Genomic DNA, 22,747 nt, shown 5'->3' with positions numbered 1-22,747 from the left:
GAAGAGCTCTTTGCAGCTGCCGTTCCCTGGCTGCAGCAGGAAGCTTCCCGTGGGACTCACTGTGGGCTCTGAACACCTCAGCACAGCCCAAGCTTTGCCTGCCAGCCTGTCAGACACAGACTGTGCCCTGGGGACATCCATCCCCGGAGCTGTCACTGGCAGTGCCCCAGAGCAGCTCTGCTGCCTCACTGTGATTCAGCCTTTCCGAGGGCTCCACAGTTCCTCACCTGCAATTCCACCTTCCACTCCCAGGGCTTCTTCTGCCTGCTGGTACCTGTGTGCAGCTCCCAGCTGGGCCCTGCTGCTCTGCTTCATTCTGCTCTTTTCTATCCCACACAAAACAGTGTGGGCAGCAGGACAAGGGAGGTTCTCCTGCCCCTGTGCTCAGCACTGCTCAGGCCACCCCTGGAGTGCTGTGTCCAGTTCTGGGCTCCTCCATTGCAGAGAGCTGTTGAGGTGCTGGCAGGTGTTTGGAGAAGGGCAGCAAGGCTGGGGAGGGGCCTGGAGCACAGCCCTGTGAGGAGAGGCTGAGGGAGCTGGGGGGGTGCAGCCTGCAGCAGAAGAGGCTCAGGGCAGAGCTCATTGCTGCCTGCAGCTGCCTGCAGGGAGGCTGTAGCCAGGTGGGGTTGGGCTCTGCTGCCAGGCAGCCAGGGACAGAAGAAGGGGACACAGCCTCAGGTTGTGCCAGGGCAGGTCTAGGCTGGATGTTGTTAGGAAGTTGCTGTCAGAGAGAGTGATTGGCATTGGAATGGGCTGCCCAGGGAGGTGGTGGAGTGGCTGTGGCTGGAGGTGTTGCAGCCAAGCCTGGCTGGGGCACTTAGTGCCATGGTCTGGTTGGTTGGGCAGGGCTGGGTGCTAGGTTGGGCTGGCTGAGCTTGGAGCTCTCTTCCAACCTGCCTGATTCTAGGATTCCCCTCCTCTAGCTTGGGTCCATTATCACTACCTGACACCCTACAGGGTCCCTCCCCACCTTTCTCATAGTCCTCCTTGATTCCATGATTCTATGAAACCAAAGACCTGGAACCCAGAAGCCTGCAGAGCCCTGCCCAGAGCATCCTGTCCCTCCTACCTGCCAGCTTTCCCTCACCCTCCTCTGTGAGCAGGCAGAGGAGCAGGAGACACTCTCCTGTGCTCCAAGACAAGCTGTACCAGAGGATGCTGGCATGGGGCTGTGGGCAGTTTTGTCAGTCCCATGTCCCCACTGGGGCTCGAAGGCAGCAGCCTATGTGAGCCAGAGGCACCCTGAAGCCACAGCAGCAGGGGGGCTGCTGCCTCACCAAGCAATCACAATGAACTTTAATTACAGATGCCCACAGGCTGCCAAGCTGTGAGAAAAAATAACAGGGAAGTTGGGGGGGGGGGGGAAATAGGGGGAGGAAATAAAAGAAGGAGAAAAGGCAGCAGAGAGACTCTTGCAATGCAGGTGAATTTTACCAAGCTGATTGCCAACACTCAAAGGTCCCAAGGGCCTTTGTTAGCAGAGCAAAAAGCACCAGGCAGAAAGATGGAGAGAATAGGAAGAGTCTTCTTTCATTTAAAGCATCCTGGTTGGCTTTCAGGACCTGATATGTCCCATCCATGGGCTCTGGAAGGTTCTCCAGCTAAGAAAAGGCCATCAGACTTCAGCTATTTCTCTGCAGCCCTGATGTGGAGCAGGTGGTGAAGCTCTGGCAGTAGCTGATCAGCTCCATCCACATTGAAGTGTCTAAGTCCTGAGCTTTGAAAGGATGGGTTGGAAGGGAACTTAGAGCTCAGCCAGTGCCAACCTCCTGCCATGGGTAGGGACACTTCTTACCAGCCCCAGGTTGCTCAAGGGCTCATCCAGCCTGGCCTTGAGCACCTCCAGGGAGGTTGTGGAGCACAGAAGCACAGAATGTGAGCTTTGATCACATTCTGTGCTTCTGTGCTCCACAACCTCCCTGGCCAACCTGTGCCAGTGTCTCCTCACCCTCCCTCTCTGTGCTCCACAACCTCCCTGGGCAACCTGTGCCAGTGTCTCCTCACCCTCCCTCTCTCTGCTCCACAACCTCCCTGGCCAACCTGTTCCCAACTCTCTGGTAGCCTCCTCCAGGCACCAGTTAAGGTTAATGCAAGTCCCTAAAAACCACACCAGATCACCACAGCCTTGTCCTCATCTGTTGTGGACAAACTACTGCACCAAGGTAGGTGAGCACCCAAAGCAGGTCAGCACTCAAGGCAGGTCAACACCCAAAGCAGGTCAGCACCCAAACAGGCCAGCACTCAGGGAGGTCAGCATACAAGGCAGGGCAGCAGGCAAGGCAGGGCAGCAGGCAAGGCAGGGCAGCAGGCAAGGCAGGGCAGCAGGCAAGGCAGGGCAGCACCCAAGACAGGGAAGCACCCAAGGCAGGGCAGCAGGCAAGGCAGGGCAGCAGGCAAGGCAGGGAAGCACCCAAGGCAGGGCAGCAGGCAAGGCAGGGCTGTACCCAAAGCAGGGCAGCACTCAGGGAGGTCAGCAGCCAAGGCAGGGCAGCACCCAAAGCAGGGCTGCACCCAAAGCAGGGCTGCACCCAAAGCAGGGCAGCGCCCAAAGCAGGGCAGCGCCCAAAGCAGGGCAGCAGCCACGGCAGGGCAGCACCCAAGGCAGGGCAGCAGCCAAAGCAGGGCAGCAGCCAAGGCAGGGCAGCATCCAAGGCAGGGCAGCAGCCAAAGCAGGGCAGCACCCAAGGCAGGGCAGCACCCAAGGCAGGGCAGCAGCCAAAGCAGGGCAGCAGCCAAAGCAGGGCAGCACCCAAAGCAGGGCAGCACCCAAAGCAGGGCAGCACCCAAAGCAGGGCAGCAGCCAGGACAAAATGCACCAGCTGGGGGAGGACAAGAGCAGAGCCATAGACCCTGCAGCTCTCCACAAGAAGCAAGCCCCCCTGAGAAGCAAGAGCTGTGTGCTCTGCAGTGCAGTGCAGCAGCATCACTATGCAAGCCCCAAGCCTTGTTTTTCACTTGCAGATCGTTATTGACACTGCTCCAAGCCTGAACTTTGCTCTCTGGAGAGCTGAGCCAGGGCTTGAATTGGTTTTTTTTGTTAAGCACAGCATCTGCCTTTAGCCAGAGCTAAACTCTTGCAGTGACTCTTACTGGCACTGTCCTGCACCACCTCCTGGTCTCCAAGCTGGTGCCACATGGGTTTGATGGGTGGACCACCAGATGGATAAAGAAGTGGCTTGATGGCAGCACCCAAAGAGTGGCTGCCAATGGCTCCATGGCCACGTGGAGGCCTGGGACAAGCAGAGTGCCTCAGGGGTCAGCCCTGGCACCAGTCTTGTTCAGCATCTCTGTGGGTGCCATGGGCAGAGGCACTGAGTGCAGCCTCAGCAGGTTTGCTGCCCACACCAAGCTGATTAAGAAGTAGACTCCAAGCCTGTGGTAACCCAGAAGCTTTGTCCTATCTCTGAGCCAGAGAGAAGGCAGAAACCTGCCTGGTGCCCCAGAGTGAAGTGGCTGCAAAGGGAGGGCAGAGCTCCCTGGTTCCAGTCCTCTCCCTGCTGGCAGAACTTTCTGGTACATCCCTTTGGGAGAAAATATTTTCAGGTGATAACTGCCTCCTTACTCACAGGAGGAATCAGCCCTCTCCTAACCCATCTTTGGGAAAGCTTGGAGCAGATGAGAACTCATTTCCTTCCCAGACAGATATCAATATCCACCTTGGCTGCTGAAGAAATTTCATGCACAAGATTATTGATTCCTCCAACTTGAAATGAACTCTTCAGTCGCTTCCAGCCTCGTGTGGCTGGGCTGGGTCTTGGTTCAGGGAGGCACTGAGGCAGCCACAGGCACTCTGAGGGTGGCAGCAGCTGGGTGAAACACGACCTGCTGCATGCCTCCCTGACCCTCCCCCCCCTCCAGGCTCCATACCAACAGACCCTGACCAAGCCTCGGGGGTTGGGTACCAGAAATGCACCAAAACCAACCAAGCAAAAAGGGTTTTGCTTCTCGTGGGAAGATTAAGTTTGAAGCTTCATTTTGGTTCAGGGTTGGGGGATGGGGGGATAGGGGGGGAGGGAGTTATGCATCAGCTTTGCTTGTTATTGTGCTTCATTCTCTCCTGTGATTCATCTAACTCTAGGGCATGATTGAAAACTCATGGCCCCAAAATCCAGGGCAAATGAATCTCCCTTGGAACTTCCTCAGGACAGCTCCACAGCCCAATTAAAGCCTGCTGAGGAGGTTGTCCTTCACCCTGCAGCCTAACAGAGAGGCAGAGGCAAGAGATGTGATCTATAGCACCATCCTCCACCATCCTCAGCTCAGAGCTTCCTGGTGGACAGCAGAAAAGTTGTTATCTGTAGCAGGACAAAGTGGAGGGGGGGGGGGGGAAAAAACCCAACCCATTAAATGTGGTGGCAGCAGCACTGAGCTACGACTCTTAGATGCAGTTGGACTCATCTCCACTGTAAATCACAAGGCCCAGGCAGATGGCAAAGAGTCAGGGAGGCTCACAGCTCACCCATTCCATAGCTTTCCCAGCTATTAATTGCTAAATTAGACTTTGCCTGACGTGGAATGTGAGCAATTTTCTTAGGGGTGGCTGTGCAAAGCCTGCTGGAGACAGAACTGGCAGGGGAGGGGAGGAGAAGATGCTGCTTGGCCTGAAAGAGGCCATACATCTCCCCAAGAAATGCTGTCCCCTCCATTAAAGAAATGGATCCCTTTGGAGGCAAGCAGAGCACCTGGGAGGAAGCTGGGGTGAGGGGGGGACCATTCCCTCTCCTTCTATCACCTGAGACTAGGGAGCAGAGCCCAACCCCCACTTCACTGCAGCCTCCTCTCAGGGAGCTGTAGAGAGCAATGAGGTCTCCCTTAGCCTCCTTCTCTTCAGTCTCCACACCCCCCCCAGCTGCTCTTCCCCAGCCCTGTTCTCCAGACCCTTCCCCAGCCGTGTTGCCCTTCCCTGGACCTGCTCCAACCTCTCAATGTCCTTTTTGGAGTGAGGGACCCAAAACTGAGCACAGTCTTCCTTGCTCAGAAATGTTGCCTCTCCCTCTCCCCTTCTCCTTCTCCCTCTCCCCTTCTCCCTTTCCCTCTCCCCTTCTCCCTTTCCCTCTCCCCTTCTCCCTTACCCTCTCCCCTTCTCCCTCTCCCTTTCTCCCTCTCCCCGTCTCCTTCTCCCTCTCCCCTTCTCCTTCTTCCTCTCCCCTTCTTCTCCCTCTCCCCTTCTCCTTCTTCCTCTCCCCTTCTTCTCCCTCTCCCCTTCTCCTTCTTCCTCTTCCCTTCTCCTTCTTCTTCTCCCCTTCTCCTTCTTCTTCTCCCCTTCTCCTTCTCCCTCTCCCCCTCCCTCTCCCCATCCCATCCCTCTGCAAGAGCCCAGCTTGGGGCACAGGCAGAGGCAGGAGGGCATCCCCCGAGGGGCAGTGCCATGTGCGGGGCAGGGTGTGGCAGAGGGCGACAAGGCTTGGCAGGGGGTGCCAGGGGGTGCCAGGGAGGGCTGTGACAGGGCAGGGAAACAGGGGGACTGGGCTGGCTTCCAGCGGGGCTCTCCTCGGGCTGGGGGGGGTCGCTGCCACCTCTCGTCTCCAGAGCTGCGGCGGGAGCATCCCCGGGCCCCCTCCGCCCCGCCCCGCCCGGCTCCGCCGCCGCTGTCTGCCTGCTCCCGGTGCTGAAGCTTTGGCCGCCGCCGCACACCGCACCCGGTCCCGCAGCCGCCCGGCACGGGTGAGGATCGGGGAGGATTCGGCAGAGGAAAGTTTGCACCCACCCAGCCCCCCCACTCCCGGCTCCGAGGCAGGAGACAGTGAAGAGGTTGTTGGGATCTCGCCGTGGGAGGAAGGGGAAGGCTCCGAAGGGCGGCGAACCGGAGCTGGGCTGGGGAGCCGGAGCTGGAGCGTTCCTCGTCCGCTCAGCGATGCGCTGAGAGCCGCGGACAGGCAATTCCCGCAGCACAGCTTCGCTCCCGGATCGCCTCTGCCCGGGAAGCTTCGCTCCCGAATCATCTCTGCCCGGGAAGCTTCGCTCCCGAATCGTCTCTGCCCGGGAAGCTTCGCTCCCGGATCGCCTCTTCCTGGGAAGTTGCACTTACAAATCGTCTCTGTCCGGGAAGCTTCGCTCCCGAATCATCTCTGCCCGGGAAGCTTCGCTCCCGAATCATCTCTGCCCGGGAAGCTTCGCTCCCGAATCGCCTCTTCCTGGGAAGTTTCACTTACAAATCGTCTCTGTCCGGGAAGCTTCGCTCCCAAATCATCACTGCCTTGGAAGCTTTGCTCCCAAATCATCTCTGTCCGGAGAGCTTTGCTCCCAAATCGTCTCTGTCCGGGAAGATTCACTCCCAAATCATCTCTGTCCGGAGAGCTTTGCTCCCAAATCGTCTCTGTCCGGGAAGCTTCACTCCCAAATCATCTCTGTCCGGAGAGCTTTGCTCCCAAATCGCCTCTGCCCGGGAAGCTTCACTCCCAAATCATCTCTGTCCGGGAAGCTTCACTCCCAAATCATCCCTGGCCAGGAAGCTTCGCTCCCAGATCGCCTCTTCCTGGGAAGTTTCACTTCCAAATCACCTCTACCCGGGAAGCTTCGCTCCCAAATCGCCTCCTACTGGGAGGTTTCGCTCCCAAATCTCCTCTTCCCAGGAAGCTTCGCTCCCAACTCGCCTCTTTCCGGCAGGTTTCACCTCCAAATCGCCTCTTGCCAGGAAGCTTCGCTCTCAGCTCGCCTCTTGCCAGGAGGTTTCGCTCCCAACTCGCCTCTTGCCAGGAGTTTTCACTCCCAACTCACCTCTTCCCGGGAGGTTTCGCTCCCAAATCGCCTCTACGCAGGAAGCTTCGCTCCCAACTCGCCTCTTCCCGGGGGCTTTCCCTTCCCAACTCTCCTCTCCCCGGGGACCCGACGTGCTCCTGAAGTTCTGCCTCAGGCTGGGCTGAAGCACAACAAGTTCCACCTGCCCCCGACCCAGTTTGCAGGGCTCAGGCAGGTGATTTTGTTCCTCCTTTTTTTGTTTCTTTGCTCCTTCGCCTCTGTGTGTGAACACCAAAGACCAAAAAGTCTGCCTGGAAAGCCTGGGAGAGGTCGGGAGAAGCCGTGGGGGAGAGCTGTGGTGTTTTGGATATACCTGACACAGAGCCTTGGCACCTCTGCTCCGAGGACTCATATGGCTTGAAGGTAAGAGACAACAGCTTGGGGCTCCCAGGCATAACAAAGGTGGCAAACGCCTGGAGGAGGGCAGAGAGACACAACAGCTGCTGCCAGCATCCCTGCCCGGCAGTGGAAATGAGGACAGTGGAGAGAGAAAAGGTTTGTCACACTAAGTGTCCCCTCCTGAGACAGACTTAAGGGGACAGGGAGGTTTGAGAGCTTTCAAACTGAACCGAAGCAAACCTGTCTTAATTTTTCTGGGGGGGTGTTTTTCCTCTTCTGAACCACTGCCTGCAGCCCCCCAGGGAGTGCTTGCTGAATGCCAGGGAGACATTTGGAGTTGCTAAGAGGCTCTGTTTTAGAAGTTTGCAGCTTCACACAGACACAAAGGAGGCAGAGTGACAGGGAAAGCTGGAGGAGGAGGAGGATGTGTAGAGAGGATGTGATGTGGGTAGAATCATTTTTTTCCCCAGGGAGTGAGATTCTTCACTCAAATTCTTTGAGGGCAAACAGTCTCTTTTTATCTTACAACACTCCGTTTCCCTCCCCCCCCCCCCACACGCAGAGGGCAAAACCTCTCTCCCTTAAAATCACCTTCCCAGTGCTGGTCCTGATGCTGAAACAGCTTTGCCCAGGGAAGGAGGAGAGATCCATCACCCTTCCCTGAAAGGAAACCTGCCCCACACACTCCTCTGCACCTTGCAAGGAGATTTGGTGCAAGCTTTGAGGTAGCCTCTGTGGCAGGAAGGAGGTTTGAGTTGTTGGAGGAGGCTGAGGGGAGACCTCACTGCACTCTGCAGCTCCCTGAGAGGAGGTTGGAGCCAGGTAGGGGTTGGTCTCTTCCTGGTATCAGATGATAGGAGATGAAGTGGCCTGAGATTGTGCCAGGGGAGGGATAGGTTGGAGAGAAGGAACAATTTCTTTGCTGCAAAAGTGGTCAGGGATTGGCAGAGGCTGCTCAGGGAGGGGAGGTGGTGGAGTTTCCGTGCCTGGGAGGAGGTTTGAATCATTGAGGGAGGCTGAGGGGAGACCTCACTGCTCTCTACAGCTCCCTGAGAGGAGGTTGGAGCCAGGTAGGGGTTGGTCTCTTCCTGGTAACAGGTGATAGAAGGAGGTGAGGTGGCCTGAGATTGTGCCAGGGGAGGGATAGGTTGGAGAGGAGGAACAATTTCTTTGCTGCTGGAGTGGTCAGGGACTGGCAGAGGCTGCCCAGGGAGGTGGTGGAGTCCCCATGCCTGGAGGGGTTCAAGAACCCTGTGGCCATGGCCCTTGGGGACAGGGTTTGGTGACCTTGGTGGGGTTGGGTTGCTGCTTGGACTGGATGATCTCAGGAGGCTTTTCCAATCCAAACAGTTCTGTGATCCTGAGTATTTCCCCATTGCCCCCTCAGTTCTAAATGTCACCTGCAAGCCCTGGAACCCAGGGATTTAGGGGCAGGGAACACAGAGGCAGGGGTTTGCCCTGGGTCCTAATTCAGTCCTGAAGTATTTGAGTTCCAACTTGTTGACTGTGGGTGGCTTTCACACACATAGCACAGCCTCACATCTTCATTCCCAAGCTTCTCTCAGCACGACTTTCCCACTTGCAAAGCATGGAGCCCTGGAGCTAACAGCATGAGGAGCATGAATCACTGCTCTGCAAGCAGAGTTCACAGCCAAGAAGGAAAAGAGCTCCATTATTTCCCTCACTAAGCAGCCCCAAGGTGCTAACAGGAGTGGTCAGATAGGGACTGGGTGTAAAACACCCTGGGTTGTATCACCTAAGTGCTCAGAGCTTGCTGTAGTTCTCCTCTCTAACCTCACCATGGGTGCTTGGATGCCTGATTCATGCTCTGATTGCCCTCCTGGTGAGGGTCTGTGAGCTGCTGGCACCAGTCTAGAGAAAGCCAACTACTAACTCCACCAGAGCAGCCTGAGGAGCACTGTGCCTGTAGCTGCTGTTATTTCCCCCTCCCCCTCCAATCAGTGTTTTCTGTACTACAGAAATTTCATCACTTCAGGACCACAACTACCTAAAAGGAGGCTGTAGCCAGGTGGGGTTGGGCTCTGCTGCCAGGCAGCCAGCAACAGAAGAAGGGGACACAGCCTCAAGCTGTGCCAGGGCAGGTTCAGGCTGGATGTGAGGAGGAAGTTGTTGTCAGAGAGAGTGATTGGCATTGGAATGGGCTGCCCAGGGAGGTGGTGGGGTCACCATCCCTGGAAGTGTTTAAAAGGAGACTGAAATAGGCACTTAGTGCCATGGCCTGGTTGGTTGGGCAGGGCTGGGTGCTAGGCTGGGCTGGATGAGCTTGAAGCTCTCTTCCAACCTGCCTGATTCTGTGATTCTATGGATGAGGCACTCAGTGCCATGGCCTGGTTGGTTGGATGGGGCTGGGGGATAGGCTGGGCTGGAGGAGCTTGGAGCTCTCTTCCAACCTGCCTGATTCTATCATTCTTTGCTTCCTACCCTTCTAAAGCAGAGGTTTTCCACAAGTGCTGCCTGTTGACTTCTGGGCCATGGGCTTAGCTTTTGCTGACATAGACACTGCATGGCAGGACAGGTAAAGATGTGGGAGAGAGAGAGAAGGGCAGGATCCAGCTCTGCCCATTGCAAGGGGTAAGATGAGGAGGAACAACTCAGCAGAATGACAAAGATGTGGGTTTGGGGCCTGCCTATTCTTCTGAGGACAGCCACAGGGCAGTTACCTGGCATGGAGTGAGCTGCCCCACACCAGGTGCCACAGGGAGCAAGGCTCCCAGACTGCACTGGCTTGGAAGGGACCCTCAAAGTCATCCTCTCCAAGCCCTGTGCAGTCAGCAGGGACCCCTCCAGCTCGAGCAGGCTGAAGCTTGCTGCCCTGTGGCACTGACAGAGCTGAGCTACACATTCCATAGACTGATAGAATGGGTTGGGTTGGAAGGGCCCTTGAAGAGCATCCAGTGCCAACCCTCCTCTGCCATGGGCAGGGACACCTCCCATCAGCCCCAGGTTGCTCAGGACCTCATCCAACCTGGCCTTGAACACCTCCAGGGAGGTTGTGGAGCACAGAAGCACAGATCTTTGATCACATTCTGTGCTTCTGTGCTCCACAACCTGCCTGGGCAACCTGTGCCAGTGTCTCCTCACCCTCCCTCTCTGTGCTCCACAACCTCCCTGGGCAACCTGTGCCAGTGTCTCCTCACCCTCCCTCTCTCTGCTCCACAACCTCCCTGGCCAACCTGTGCCAGTATCCTGACCAAAGCCAGGGCAGGCTGGGTGGGTAGCACAACTTCTGATGCAGCTAACATGGAGCAGCCCAGAACCATCCCCTGTGCCCCTTCCATGCCCTGCAGGAAGGGCCAGCTCAGGATTTAAAGCTAGAGAAGCAGCCACACAGCATCCCTCATGCCCACCTTGACGCTGCTCCCAGAACCCAAGCCTGGCTCATCACGAAGGGTTAGAGGCACAGAGCTTTGCCAAGCCAAGGTGCTCTCTGCCTTGTGTGCCCTCTTCTCACAGGGCACTCACAGCTTGCCATCCACTCACTCTGCATGCCCTGCCTGCATGCCAGGCAGCCAGCACAGAGATTGCACTTCAATCCTTTCCAGCTCGCCTCAAGTGTGAGACACCTGCCTGGCAGAAATACTCAGCTTTGCCTTTAATGGCACTTCATTGCTGCTCCTCCTGCTCCCCCAGGCTGGCAGGCACAGGCTGCCACTGCCTCAGCAGAGGCTGGAGGCATTGGTCAGCTGCAAACAGCAGCTCCAAACCCTCTGTTGAATGCCATCAGGGTAAAAGCCTCAAGTTTCAAACCCTCTGCTAAGTGCAGCTGGAGGAGAACAGCAACTCCCTGCAGCTAGGCTGGAGGTGCTGCACAGACTGCATCTGGCTGGAAGGGACCCTCCGAGGGCATCCTGCAGGCAGCAGGGACAGCTCCAGCTGGAGCAGGCTGCAGGGGGACACAGCGAGGCTGAGCTTGGGGACATGGTCACAGCCCTGGGCAGCCTGTGCCAGTGTCTCAGCAGCCTCCCTGTGCACAGCTTCCTGCCCACCTGAGAGGCTGAGCCCTGGCCCCTGTGATTCACAGAATAGTTTGGGTTGGAGAAGCTCTCCAAGAGCACAAACATCAACCCAAGCCTACCATGGCCACCAAACCCTGACCCAAGTGCCAGGGCCACAAGGTGCTTGATCTTTGATCACATTCTGTGCTTCTGTGCTCCACAGCCTCCCTGGGCAACCTGTGCCAGTGTCTCCTCACCCTCCCTCTCTGTGCTCCACAACCTCCCTGGCCAACCTGTGCCAGTGTCTCCTCACCCTCCCTCTCTGTGCTCCACAACCTCCCTGGCCAACCTGTGCCAGTGTCTCCTCACCCTCCCTCTCTGTGCTCCACAACCTCCCTGGGCAACCTGTGCCAGTGTCTCCTCACCCTCCCTCTCTGTGCTCCACAACCTCCCTGGGCAAACCTATGCCAGTGTCTCCTCACCCTCCCTGCTAAGAACTCCTTCCCCATCTCCAATCTCAATCTGCCCTCCTCAAGCTTCAATCCATTGTCCCAGGCAAAAGCTTTTGGATGCCAGTGGAGGAAAGGAACTGGACTGGTTGAACTTTGCCTGCCCTCTCAGGGTCATTTTGCTAAGGCTACAAGAGAAAACACAGCAGGTGACAGGTTAAAAGGTGCTAAGGCTGAAAGAATTTGGGCTGGGGAAGAGAAGGAGACCTCAGAGCTGCGTTTCAGTAGCTGAAGGGGACCCACAGGCAGGCTGGGGAGGGACTGTGCAGAAGGGCTTGGAGTGACAGGATGAGAGGCAATGGCTTGGAGCTGGAGCAGGGCAGAGTTAGGTTGGACAGCAGGAGGAAGCTGTGCACAGGGAGGCTGCTGAGACACTGGCACAGGCTGCCCAGGGCTGTGCTTGAGGCCCCATCCCTGCAGCCAGCCAAGCTCAGCCTTGCTGTGTCCCTGTGCAGCCTGCTCCATCTGGAGCTGTCCCTGCTGCCTGCAGGGGGTTGGTCGAGATGCCCCTGGAGGGTCCCTCCCAACCTGCTGCACTCTGGGAAGCTGTCAAATAACAAAGTGAAGCAGTCACTAATGCAGGAAAGAGATCCTCAGCTTGGACATCTCCCTCAGCACTCAGTGCCCACCCCTGAGCTCTCATTCTGAAGGCAACCTGAAGGTGTGAGGTGTGACAGCAGCTTGAGCACTGGCAAAGTGCCTGGGCTTGAGATGGGTGAGAGGCTGAAGCCCTGGAGCAGAGCAGCAAGCTCTGATGCCACAGCAAGTCCCCATCAAGCACAGGCAGCGATTTGCCTGCTCTCTGGAGGGGCTCAGAGCAGCCCAAAGTGTCCGAGGGGAGCACAAAGGGGCTCAGGGGAGCACAAAGTGTCTGAAGGGAGCACAAAAGGGCTCAGGGGAGCACAGGAGCACAAAGTGTCTGAGGAGAGCACAAAGGGGCTCAGAATCATCGAATCAGGCAGGTTGGAAGAGAGCTCCAAGCTCAGCCAGCCCAACCTAGCACCCAGCCCTGCCCAACCAACCAGACCATGGCACTCAGTGCCAACCTAGCACCCAGTCCTGCCCAACCAACCAGACCATGGCACTCAGTGCCAACCTAGCACCCAGCCCTGCCCAACCAACCAGACCATGGCACTAAGTGCCAACCTAGCACCCAGCCCTGCCCAACCAACCAGACCATGGCACTCAGTGCCAACCTAGCACCCAGCCCTGCCCAACCAACCAGACCATGGCACTCAGTGCCAACCTAGCACCCAGCCCTGCCCAACCAACCAGACCATGGCACTCAGTGCCAACCTAGCACCCAGCCCTGCCCAACCAACCAGACCATGGCACTAAGTGCCAACCTAGCACCCAGTCCTGCCCAACCAACCAGACCATGGCACTCAGTGCCAACCTAGCACCCAGTCCTGCCCAACCAACCAGACCATGGCACTCAGTGCCAACCTAGCACCCAGCCCTGCCCAACCAACCAGACCATGGCACTAAGTGCCAACCTAGCACCCAGCCCTGCCCAACCAACCAGACCATGGCACTCAGTGCCAACCTAGCACCCAGCCCTGCCCAACCAACCAGACCATGGCACTAAGTGCCAACCTAGCACCCAGCCCTGCCCAACCAACCAGACCATGGCACTCAGTGCCAACCTAGCACCCAGCCCTGCCCAACCAACCAGACCATGGCACTAAGTGCCAACCTAGCACCCAGTCCTGCCCAACCAACCAGACCATGGCACTCAGTGCCAACCTAGCACCCAGTCCTGCCCAACCAACCAGACCATGGCACTCAGTGCCAACCTAGCACCCAGCCCTGCCCAACCAACCAGACCATGGCACTAAGTGCCAACCTAGCACCCAGCCCTGCCCAACCAACCAGACCATGGCACTCAGTGCCAACCTAGCACCCAGCCCTGCCCAACCAACCAGACCATGGCACTCAGTGCCCCCGCCAGGCTTGGTTTCAACACCTCCAGGGATGGTGACTCCATCACCACCCTGGGTTTGAGATGGGTGAGAAACTTAGGCCTTGGCTGTGGCTGAGTGCTGGGCAGCAGAGGGGCTGAGCACCTTGTGCCAGGCTGCTGCTCCCCTCTCCCAGATTCTTCGGGGGAGGTGGTGATGGTGATGGTGATGAAGTGGGGGGGGGGGGGGGGGGGATATGCAATTGTTTAAGTCCTGTCAAATGCATCATCCCCCTGTGCTGTTACAAAACCAACCTATATTCAATCTGAAATGATTGCTAATAAGTATTAACTCCTCTTACCAATTGTTCTGCCTCAATCATGTTTTCTCTTGCTGTCCTTCACCTGCATATTTTTAGCCTTGTCATTTCTTTTTCAGCTATGACTATGAGTTCAGTTGCTTCTTCTCTCTGTACATCCCTCCCAATTATCCTGGTGGGTATTTTTCTCTCTCTCTCTCTCTCTCTCTTTTTTTCTCTCTCTACCCCCCTAGAAAGGGTTTATTTCTGCTTTACTCTTCCCTGTTGCTTTCCATGTGGTTATGTGGGAGGCTGCAGATCCTTTCTCAAAGCAGAGAGCCATGATTAGTCCATTCAGAAAATGTAAATGCAGCCCCTGATGTGGTTATGTAGCCCTGGAAGAGAGGAGATAGATTGGAAGGAGCAATAAAAGCAGGCAATAAGAGAATAAGAGAAGGGAGTGCTCAGCCCTGTGGGCAGGCCTGGATGGTCATAATTTGGTCTACACTTCAGTTTCTTCCTGCAGCCAAACAGCCACAGGCAGCAGCCTGGGAACAGCCATGGGCAGGGACACCTCTCACCAGCTCCAGGTTGCTCAAGGGCTCATCCAGCCTGGTCCTGAACACCTCCAGGGAGGTTGTGGAGCACAGAAGCACAGAATGTGATCAAAGATCACATTCTGTGCTTCTGTGCTCCACAACCTCCCTGGGCAACCTGTGCCAGTGTCTCCTCACCCTCCCTCTCTGTGCTCCACAACCTCCCTGGGCAACCTGTGCCAGTGTCTCCTCACCCTCCCTCTCTGTGCTCCACAACCTCCCTGGGCAAACCTGTGCCAGTGTCTCCTCACCCTTACTGCCAAGAATTTCTTCCTCCTCTCCAGTCTCAATCTGCTCTCCTCAAGCTTCAACCCATTCCTTCTTTCCATCCCTCCAAGCCCTTGTCAAAAGTCCCTTCATGGCTCTCCTGCAGCCCACTTCAGGCACTGGGAGGCTGTTCTAAAGTCTCCCTGGAGCCTTCTCCTCTCCAGGCTGCTGCCATTCCTGTTGCTCTCTCCCCCCTTCTGTCTTTGTTCCATCATTTATCCCAATGTTTCAGGCTCTCTGTAGCCTCTTCTGTCTCTATTTGAGATGTCCCAGGAGCTGGAAGCCTCACTTACTATTTGCTAAACACATCTGCTCTGACTTTGCTCACTGCTTCAACTGCTAGGGCTGGGGATGGAGCAGCCAAATCAGCATAGAACCATAGAATCAGTCAGGTCTGGAAGGGAGCACAAGGAGCAGCCAGTTCCAAGCCCCCTGCCATGCCCAGGGACACCCTACCCTAGAGCAGGCTGCACACAGCCTCAGCCAGCCTGGCCTCAAACACCTCCAGCCATGGGGCCTCAACCCCCTCCCTGGGCAACCCATTCCAGCCTCTCACCACTCTCCTGCTCAACAACTTCCTCCTCACCTCCAGCCTCACTCTCCCCACCTCCATCTTTGCTCCATTCCCCCCACTCCTGACACTCCCTCACAGCCTCAAAAGTCCCTCCACAGCTTTTTTTGCAGCCCCCTTCAGATGCTGCAAGGCCACAAGAAGGTCCCCTGGGAGCCTCCTCTGCTCCAGCCTGCACAGCCCCAACTCTTTCAGTCTGTGCTCACAGCAGAGCTGCTGCAGCCTCTGAGCATCCTCCTGGCCCTGCTCTGGACACTCTCCAGCATCTCCACATCCCTCTTGTCCCAGGGGCTCCAGAGCTGGATGCAGCACTCCAGGTGGGGTCTCAGCAGAGCAGAGGGGGAGAATCCCCTCCCTGGCCCTGTTCTCTGGAGTCTACCCAGGGAGATAGGATCACAGGATCAGAGGATGTCAGGGGTTGGAGTGGACTCAAAGAGCTCATCCAATCCAACCCCCCTGCCAGAGCAGGACCACACAATCTAGCTCAGGGCACACAGGAACACATCCAGACAGGCCTGGAAAGATTCCAGAGAAGCAGACTCCACAACCTCTCTGGACAGCCTGTGCCAGGGCTCTGGGACCTTCTCAGTCTTCTCTTCTCCAGACTAAGCAGCCCCAGGGCCCTCAGCCTCTCCTCAGCAGGCAGTGCTCCAGTCCCCTACTCATCCTCATAGCCCTCTGCTGGACTCCTTCCAGCACATCCCTGTCCCTCTTCAACTGGGGAGCCCCAAACAGAAGGCAGTGCTCAAGATGCAGTCATGCTGCATCCAACCAGTGCCCCTACTCCTAATCACAGCCCTCCCTTGGACCCTCTCCAGCACATCCCTGTCCCTCTTCAACTGGGGAGCCCCAAACAGAAGGCAGTGCTCAAGATGCAGTCATGCTGCAGCTGAGACAGTCCCCCCCAAAAGCTCCACCTGCTCCCCAGCACATCATCCCCTTGCAAACGACCTGTCTAATGTGAGCCTTTCTGCCCAGCCTCTGCTTAGACAGCTCAGGCAGTTTGGAGCTGGAGCTAATTAAGATGCTGTCTGTAGCCAGCACTCTCCTGATCTCCAGCTACCCCTGTTGTCTGCCTGCCCTCAGCTTCCAGACGTGTCTGGCAGTGGAGCAAGATGCAATTAGAGGCTGACTGAAGGCAGAGTTCTTACCTTTTATCTGCTTTCTCTGCTGACCACACCAGGCAAGAACAACCCTTTTGAGTTCACAGCCTCCACCACACTCAGGGATCTCAACCTCTCCCACAGCAGAGAAAAGGAGGTGCCCCCAGGCAGCTTCCCCACGGATTTAGGTGGCAAAGTTTAGTCACTGGGGGGGGTTGAAAAGCTGCACTGATGATGATCTTATTAATTATAAAGGGGGGGGGGAAGATAATCAAGTATAGAAAAGAGATAATTAAATATAGAAACACCTCCCTGTGGCTATAATTAAACAGCCAAGAATCACCCTGGGCCCACTGCATGAATCATTTAGCATCCCCCATCAGGTTGGGGATGCTTTAGGGATGCAGGGATCCAGACAATGGGTTTGGGTTGGAAAGGGGCTTTGGGGATCATTCACTTCCCAACAGCTCCAGGTTGCTCATCCAGCCTGGCCTTGAACACCTCCAGGGAGGTTGTGGAGCACAGAAGCACAGAATGTGATCAAAGATCACATTCTGTGCTTCTGTGCTCCACAACCTCCCTGGGCAACCTGTGCCAGTGTCTCCTCACCCTCCCTCTCTGTGCTCCACAACCTCCCTGGGCAAACCTGTGCCAGTGTCTCCTCACCCTCACTGTCCAGAATTTCTTCCTCATCTCCAGTCACAGAGGTCCCTTCCAACCCTGTGATTGGCACTAGGGTGCTGGAAGATCCAGGGTTAGATGAACACTTCCTTGGCCAAACCCTTTCCCATTCAGATCAGTATTTGACAGACCTTCTTTGCTCCCTTCCATTCCATACTCATTGCAAACCCCTTCCCCCCTCCCCAGGTATCTTAACCTACCACAGTTTGGCCACGTGGAAAAAAGAAACCATTTCTGGCTTCAGAGGTTCATATTCCTACAAGATTCCATTCCCTCATTCCCTGGCTCAGGAGCAGTGTGGGCAGCAGGACAAGGGAGGTTCTTCTGCCCCTGTGCTCAGCACTGCTCAGGCCACCCCTGCAGTGCTGTGTCCAGTTCTGGGCTCCTCCATTGCAGAGAGATGCTGAGGTGCTGGAAGGTGTTTGGAGAAGGGCAGCAAGGCTGGGGAGGGGCCTGGAGCACAGCCCTGTGAGGAGAGGCTGAGGGAGCTGGGGGGGTGCAGCCTGCAGCAGAGGAGGCTCAGGGCAGAGCTCATTGCTGCCTGCAGCTGCCTGCAGGGAGGCTGTAGCCAGGTGGGGTTGGGCTCTGCTGCCAGGCAGCCAGGGACAGAAGAAGGGGACACAGCCTCAAGTTGTGCCAGGGCAGGTCTAGGCTGGATGTGAGGAGGAAGTTTTTGGCAGAGAGAGTGATTGGCACTAGAATGGGCTGCCCAGGGAGGTGGTGGAGTGGCTGTGGCTGGAGGTGTTGCAGCCAAGCCTGGCTGGGGCACTTAGTGCCATAGTCTGGTTGGTTGGGTAGGGCTGGGTGCTAGGTTGTGCTGGCTGAGCTTGGAGCTCTCTTCCAACCTGCCTGATTCTCTGATTCTCATTCCACACTGTCAGCAGAAACAGCAAATCCTCCAGCTTGGAAGAGCTCATCCAATCCAACCTGGCCCCCATCTCTGGCCAACCAACCAGACCATGGCACTAAGTGCCCCAGCCAGAGTCCAAATCCCCTTCCTAGAGCACACCAGAAGAGGTTTTACCACTGAAAGGAAGGATCCATGCAAGGAGGCTGAGCAATTATTCCCTCTGTGGGAGGATGTTTGTCTACAGTTGATGCCTGTTTCTTTGCACTTCCTTTTGTCACTCTTTCCAAGTCTTATGTGTATTTATTTCTCTGTCTCTCTCTATATGTATTTTTAATCTCACTGTGAAGGAAGACTCAATTAGGAAACCACAACAGTGACAGAAAACACCACAGAGGGATGATGATGAAGTTACAACACAGAGGGGTGATAATAAAGTTACAACACAGAGGGATCATGAGAAAGTTAAAGGTCCTTTGGGGCCACGTTTTGCACTTCAGTTTCCTCTTGGTGGCCTCAGAATCACAGCCACAGAAGCTTGGTGTAGGAGGTGTTGGTCATAGAGACAATAAATATGCTCTGGGAAAAGAATGGACAAGAAAAGCAATGGGAAAGGGATAGAAAAGATAATAGAGAAAGGAAAAGAAGGCAGAAAGGAAGCCTGGAGGGACACCTTAGAGCTGCATTTCACTATCTGAAGGGGATCTACAGGGAGGGATTGTTCAGAAGGGCTTAGAGTGACAGGCTGAGAGAGCTGAGGCTGCTCAGCCTGGAGGAGAAGGCTCTGGGGACATCTTAAAGCTGCATTTCAGTAGCTGAAGGGGACCCACAGGAGGGCTGGGGAGGGACTGTGCAGAAGGGCTTGGAGTGACAGGATGAGAGGCAATGGTTTGGAGCTGGAGCAGGGCAGAGTTAGGTTGGACAGCAGGAGGAAGCTGTGCACAGGGAGGCTGCTGAGACACTGGCACAGGCTGCCCAGGGCTGTGCTTGAGTCCCCATCCCTGCAGCCAGCCAAGCTCAGCCTTGCTGTGTCCCTGTGCAGCCTGCTCCAGCTGGAGCTGTCCCTGCTGCCTGCAGGATGCTCTTGGAAGGACCCTTCCAACCTAATCCCATCTGTAAAGATTTACCACGCAGCGGGGAAAGCTTCCTGAAAGCTGAGTTTGGGCTCTCCCTGCCCTGCACGTTACAAACAGACCCTGGCAGCCTTTGCTGTGGCTGAGTGCTGGGCAGGAGAGGGGCTGAGCAGCTTGTGCCAGGCTGCTGCTCCCCCCCAGACTCTTTGGGAGGGGTGGTGGTGAGGATGCAATTGTTTAAGTCCTCTCAAGTGCACCATGCCCTGTGCTGGTACAAACCCAACCTGAATTCAAGCTGAGCTGAGTGCTAAGAAGTGTTAACTCTTCTTACCAACTGTTCTGCTGCAGCTGCCCTTGCTGCCTGCAGGGGGTTGGTCGAGATGCCCTTGGAGGGTCCCTCCCAACCTGCTGCACTCTGGGAAGCTGTCAAATAACAAAGTGAAGCAGTCACTAATGCAGGAAAGAGATCCTCAGCTTGGACATCTCCCTCAGCACTCAGTGCCCACCCCTGAGCTCTCATTCCGAAGGCAACCTGAAGGTGTGAGGTGTGACAGCAGCTTGAGCACTGGCAAAGTGCCTGGGCTTGAGATGGGTGAGAGGCTGAAGCCCTGGAGCAGAGCAGCAAGCTCTGATGCCACAGCAAGTCCCCATCAAGCACAGGCAGCAATTTGCCTGCTCTCTGGAGGGGCTCAGAGCAGCACAAAGTGTCTGAGGGGAGCACAAAAGGGGTTCAGAATCAGAGAATCAAGCAGGCTGGAAGAGAGCTCCAAGCTCAGCCAGCACAACCTAGCACCCAGCCCTGCCCAACCAACCAGACCATGGCACTAAGTGCCCCAGCCAGGCTTGGCTGCAACACCTCCAGCCACAGCCACTCCACCACCTCCCTGGGCAGCCCATTCCAATGCCAATCACTCTCTCTGACAGCAACTTCCTAACAACATCCAGCCTAGACCTGCCCTGGCACAGCTTGAGGCTGTGTCCCCTTGTTCTGCTGCTGGCTGCCTGGCAGCAGAGCCCAACCCCACCTGGCTACAGCCTCCCTGCAGGCAGCTGCAGGCAGCAATGAGCTCTGCCCTGAGCCTCCTCTGCTGTAGGCTGCACCCCCCCAGCTCCCTCAGCCTCTCCTCACAGGGCTGTGCTCCAGGCCCCTCCCCAGCCTTGCTGCCCTTCTCTCAACACCTTCCAGCACCTCAACATCTCTCTTGGATTGAGGAGGCCAGAACTGGACACAGCACTGCAGGGGTGGCCTGAGCAGTGCTGAGCACAGGGGCAGAAGAACCTCCCTTGTCCTGCTGCCCACACTGCTCCTGAGCCAGCCCAGGATGCCATTGGCTCTGCTGCCCACCTGGGCACACTGCTGCCTCCTCTGCAGCAGTATGAAAGGGCTCAGAGCAACACAAAATGGCTCAGAGCAACACAAAATGGCTCAGAGCAGCACAAAAGGGCTCAGAGCAGCAGAAAGGGGCTCAGTGTCTGCAGGAGGAGCAGGTAAAAGCTGTTCTGATGCAACTCCTTTTAGGAAGCCAAAGGCCAGTGCCTGCTGGAGGCTTGTCCTGGGCTGCTGTGCTTATTTCACTCCCAGGGCAGCCCAGCTCCATCTGGGCACACTTTGCTTTCAACCTCTTTGTGTGCTTAGGAGGATGAATTAAACAGCCCCAGCAGACAGCCCTGGGTTGAGTCCTGCCTCAGCTTTCACAGCACCTTGTGCCTTGCACCCCATAATGACAAACATTAGTGGCTCCTGCTCGTGTTTCACCTGAAAGAGTCATCTGCTGCCTGCCAGAGAGGAGGAGGAGGTAGAGGGGGGCTGGGGAATATTCATCACTTCGTGGAGCTCTCTTTAATGACTTTGTGGATTAAAATGAATATGGAATTCACAGCTGGAGCAGGTCCAGCTGACTGGATTTAGGAGCTGGATTCATGATTATGGAGGTTGCTTGCCATGGCTGCACTTCAAAGCCTGAAATCAGGCTGCTGGATGTGCAGGGAGTGAGTCCTGTCAGCCTGAGCTGGCATTGCTGTGCAGCTGCTGCTGTTTAGGGCTCTTATGGGCTGTAGATTCATAGGTTGATAGAGTGGTTTAGGTTGGGAGGGACCTTCAAGAGCATCCAGTGCCAACTCCAACCTCTGCCATGGGCAGGGACACTTCTCACCAGCCCTAAGGTGCTAAAGGTCTCATCCAGCTTGGCCTTGAGCAGCTCCAGGGAGGTTGTGGAGCACAGAAGCACAGAATGTGATCAAAGATCACATTCTGTGCTTCTGTGCTCCACAACCTCCCTGGGCAACCTGTGCCAGTGTCTCCTCACCCTCCCTCTCTGTGCTCCACAACCTCCCTGGACAACCTGTGCCAGTGTCTCCTCACCCTAACTATCAATTTCTTCCTCATCTCCACTCTCATTCTGCCCTCCTCAAGTATCCATCCATTCCCTCTTGTTTTATCACTCCCAGCCCTTGTCCACCCAAAGTCCCTCCCCAGCTCTCCTGTAGCCCTTTCAGATACCCAAAGACTGCTCTGAGGTCCCCCTGGAGAATTCTCCAGGCTGATCCTCATCCTGTCACTACAAGCCCTTGCCAAAAGCCCCTTCCCAGCTTTCCTTCTGGGGCTGCAAGTGAGCCCAGATGAATTCCCCCCGGGGGAGCTGCTGGTGCAAACAACCTTCACAGAGCTTCTGCCCACCACGTCCACGCTGGTGGATCTGGAGGGATGCTGGGCTGCAGGCAGGGTCTGGCAAGTGCAAGCAGCAGGGCAATCCTCTTTCCTTGCTTGTCCCTACTTTTCTTTCTTGTTCCTACTTTCCTTCCTTGTCCCCTGTTTCCTTCCTTGTCCCCTTTTCTCTTCCTTGTCCCCTTTTCCCTTCCTTGTCCCCTTTCCCCTTCCTTGTCCCCTGTTTCCCTTCTTGTCCCCTGTTTCCCTTCCTTGTCCCCTGTTTCCTTCCTTGTCCCCTGTTTCCTTCCTTGTCCCCTTTTCCCTTCCTTGTCCCCTTTTCCCTTCCTTGTCCCCTGTTTCCTTTCTTGTTCCCTGTATCCCTTCTTGTCCCCTGTATCATTTCTTGTCCCCTGTTTCCCTTTCTTGTCCCCTGTATCATTTCTTGTCCCCTGTTTCCCTTCTTGTCCCGTTTCCCTTCCTGTCCCCTGTATCCTTTCTTGTCCCCTGTATCCTTTCTTGTCCCCTGTATCCCTTCTTGTCCCCTGTATCCTTTCTTGTCCCCTGTTTCCCTTCCTTGTCCCCTGTTCCTTTCTTGTCCCCTGTTTCCCTTCTTGTCCCCTGTATCCTTTCTAGTCCCGTTTCCCTTCCTTGTCCCCTGTATCCCTTCTTGTCCCCTGTTTCCCTTCCTCCCTTCTTGTCCCCTGTTTCCCTTCTTGTCCCCTGTATCCTTTCTTGTCCCCTGTTCCTTTCTTGTCCCCTATTTCCCTTCTTGTCCCCTGTATCCTTTCTAGTCCCCTGTTTCCCTTCCTGCCCCCTGTTTCCCTTTCTTGTCCCCTGTTTCCCTTCCTTGTCCCCTGTATCCCTTCTTGTCCCCTGTTTCCCTTCTTGTCCCCTGCTCCTTTCTTGTGTTTGGTGCACAGAAGCTTGCTGCACCCCAAAGCCTCCCAGCAGGCTGCAAAGGTCAACATTCAGCAGGTAAAGCTTTAGCAGAAGAGCAGCTGAGGGTGTGCAGTGAGCCACCCCTGAACACACGAGGCAGGAGACAGCTCAGCACGGGCAGGCAGGACCTCTCTGCTTCTAAGAAGCTTTTTGGTTCCAGACACAGTCCCAAAGGTCAGGCAGAGACCAATAAAGCTCCCCACAAAGGCAGAGAGCACAACCTCTGCCCCCTGCTGCAGAGGGGCATCTTTCTTTGGGCAAGCAGGAGAAAGACATCCAAGT

General features: G+C 56.0%; 1 protein-coding gene across 4 annotated transcripts in view; it reads left to right on the top strand.

Annotated features, from left to right (window-relative positions):
* Positions 1–6,406: 6,406 nt before the first annotated feature.
* Positions 6,407–22,747, top strand: part of DRD2 (dopamine receptor D2) — a 50,449-nt gene continuing 34,108 nt past the window's right edge. For 3 of the 4 annotated variants that reach the window (XM_064172997.1, XM_064172996.1, XM_064172994.1), the window contains exon 1: positions 6,407–7,101. The gene's annotated coding sequence lies outside the window, so the exon portion shown is untranslated. Of the gene's footprint in view, positions 7,102–13,881; positions 13,938–22,747 lie in introns of all 4 variants that reach the window. The other variant, XM_064172995.1, reaches the window with a different exon arrangement.

The sequence above is a fragment of the Pogoniulus pusillus genome, chromosome 38 (genome assembly GCF_015220805.1).
Source record: "Pogoniulus pusillus isolate bPogPus1 chromosome 38, bPogPus1.pri, whole genome shotgun sequence".
Classification (NCBI taxonomy): domain Eukaryota; kingdom Metazoa; phylum Chordata; class Aves; order Piciformes; family Lybiidae; genus Pogoniulus; species Pogoniulus pusillus.
Note: the sequence above shows the minus strand (reverse complement) of the source record. Positions and strands in the feature narration are given on the sequence as shown.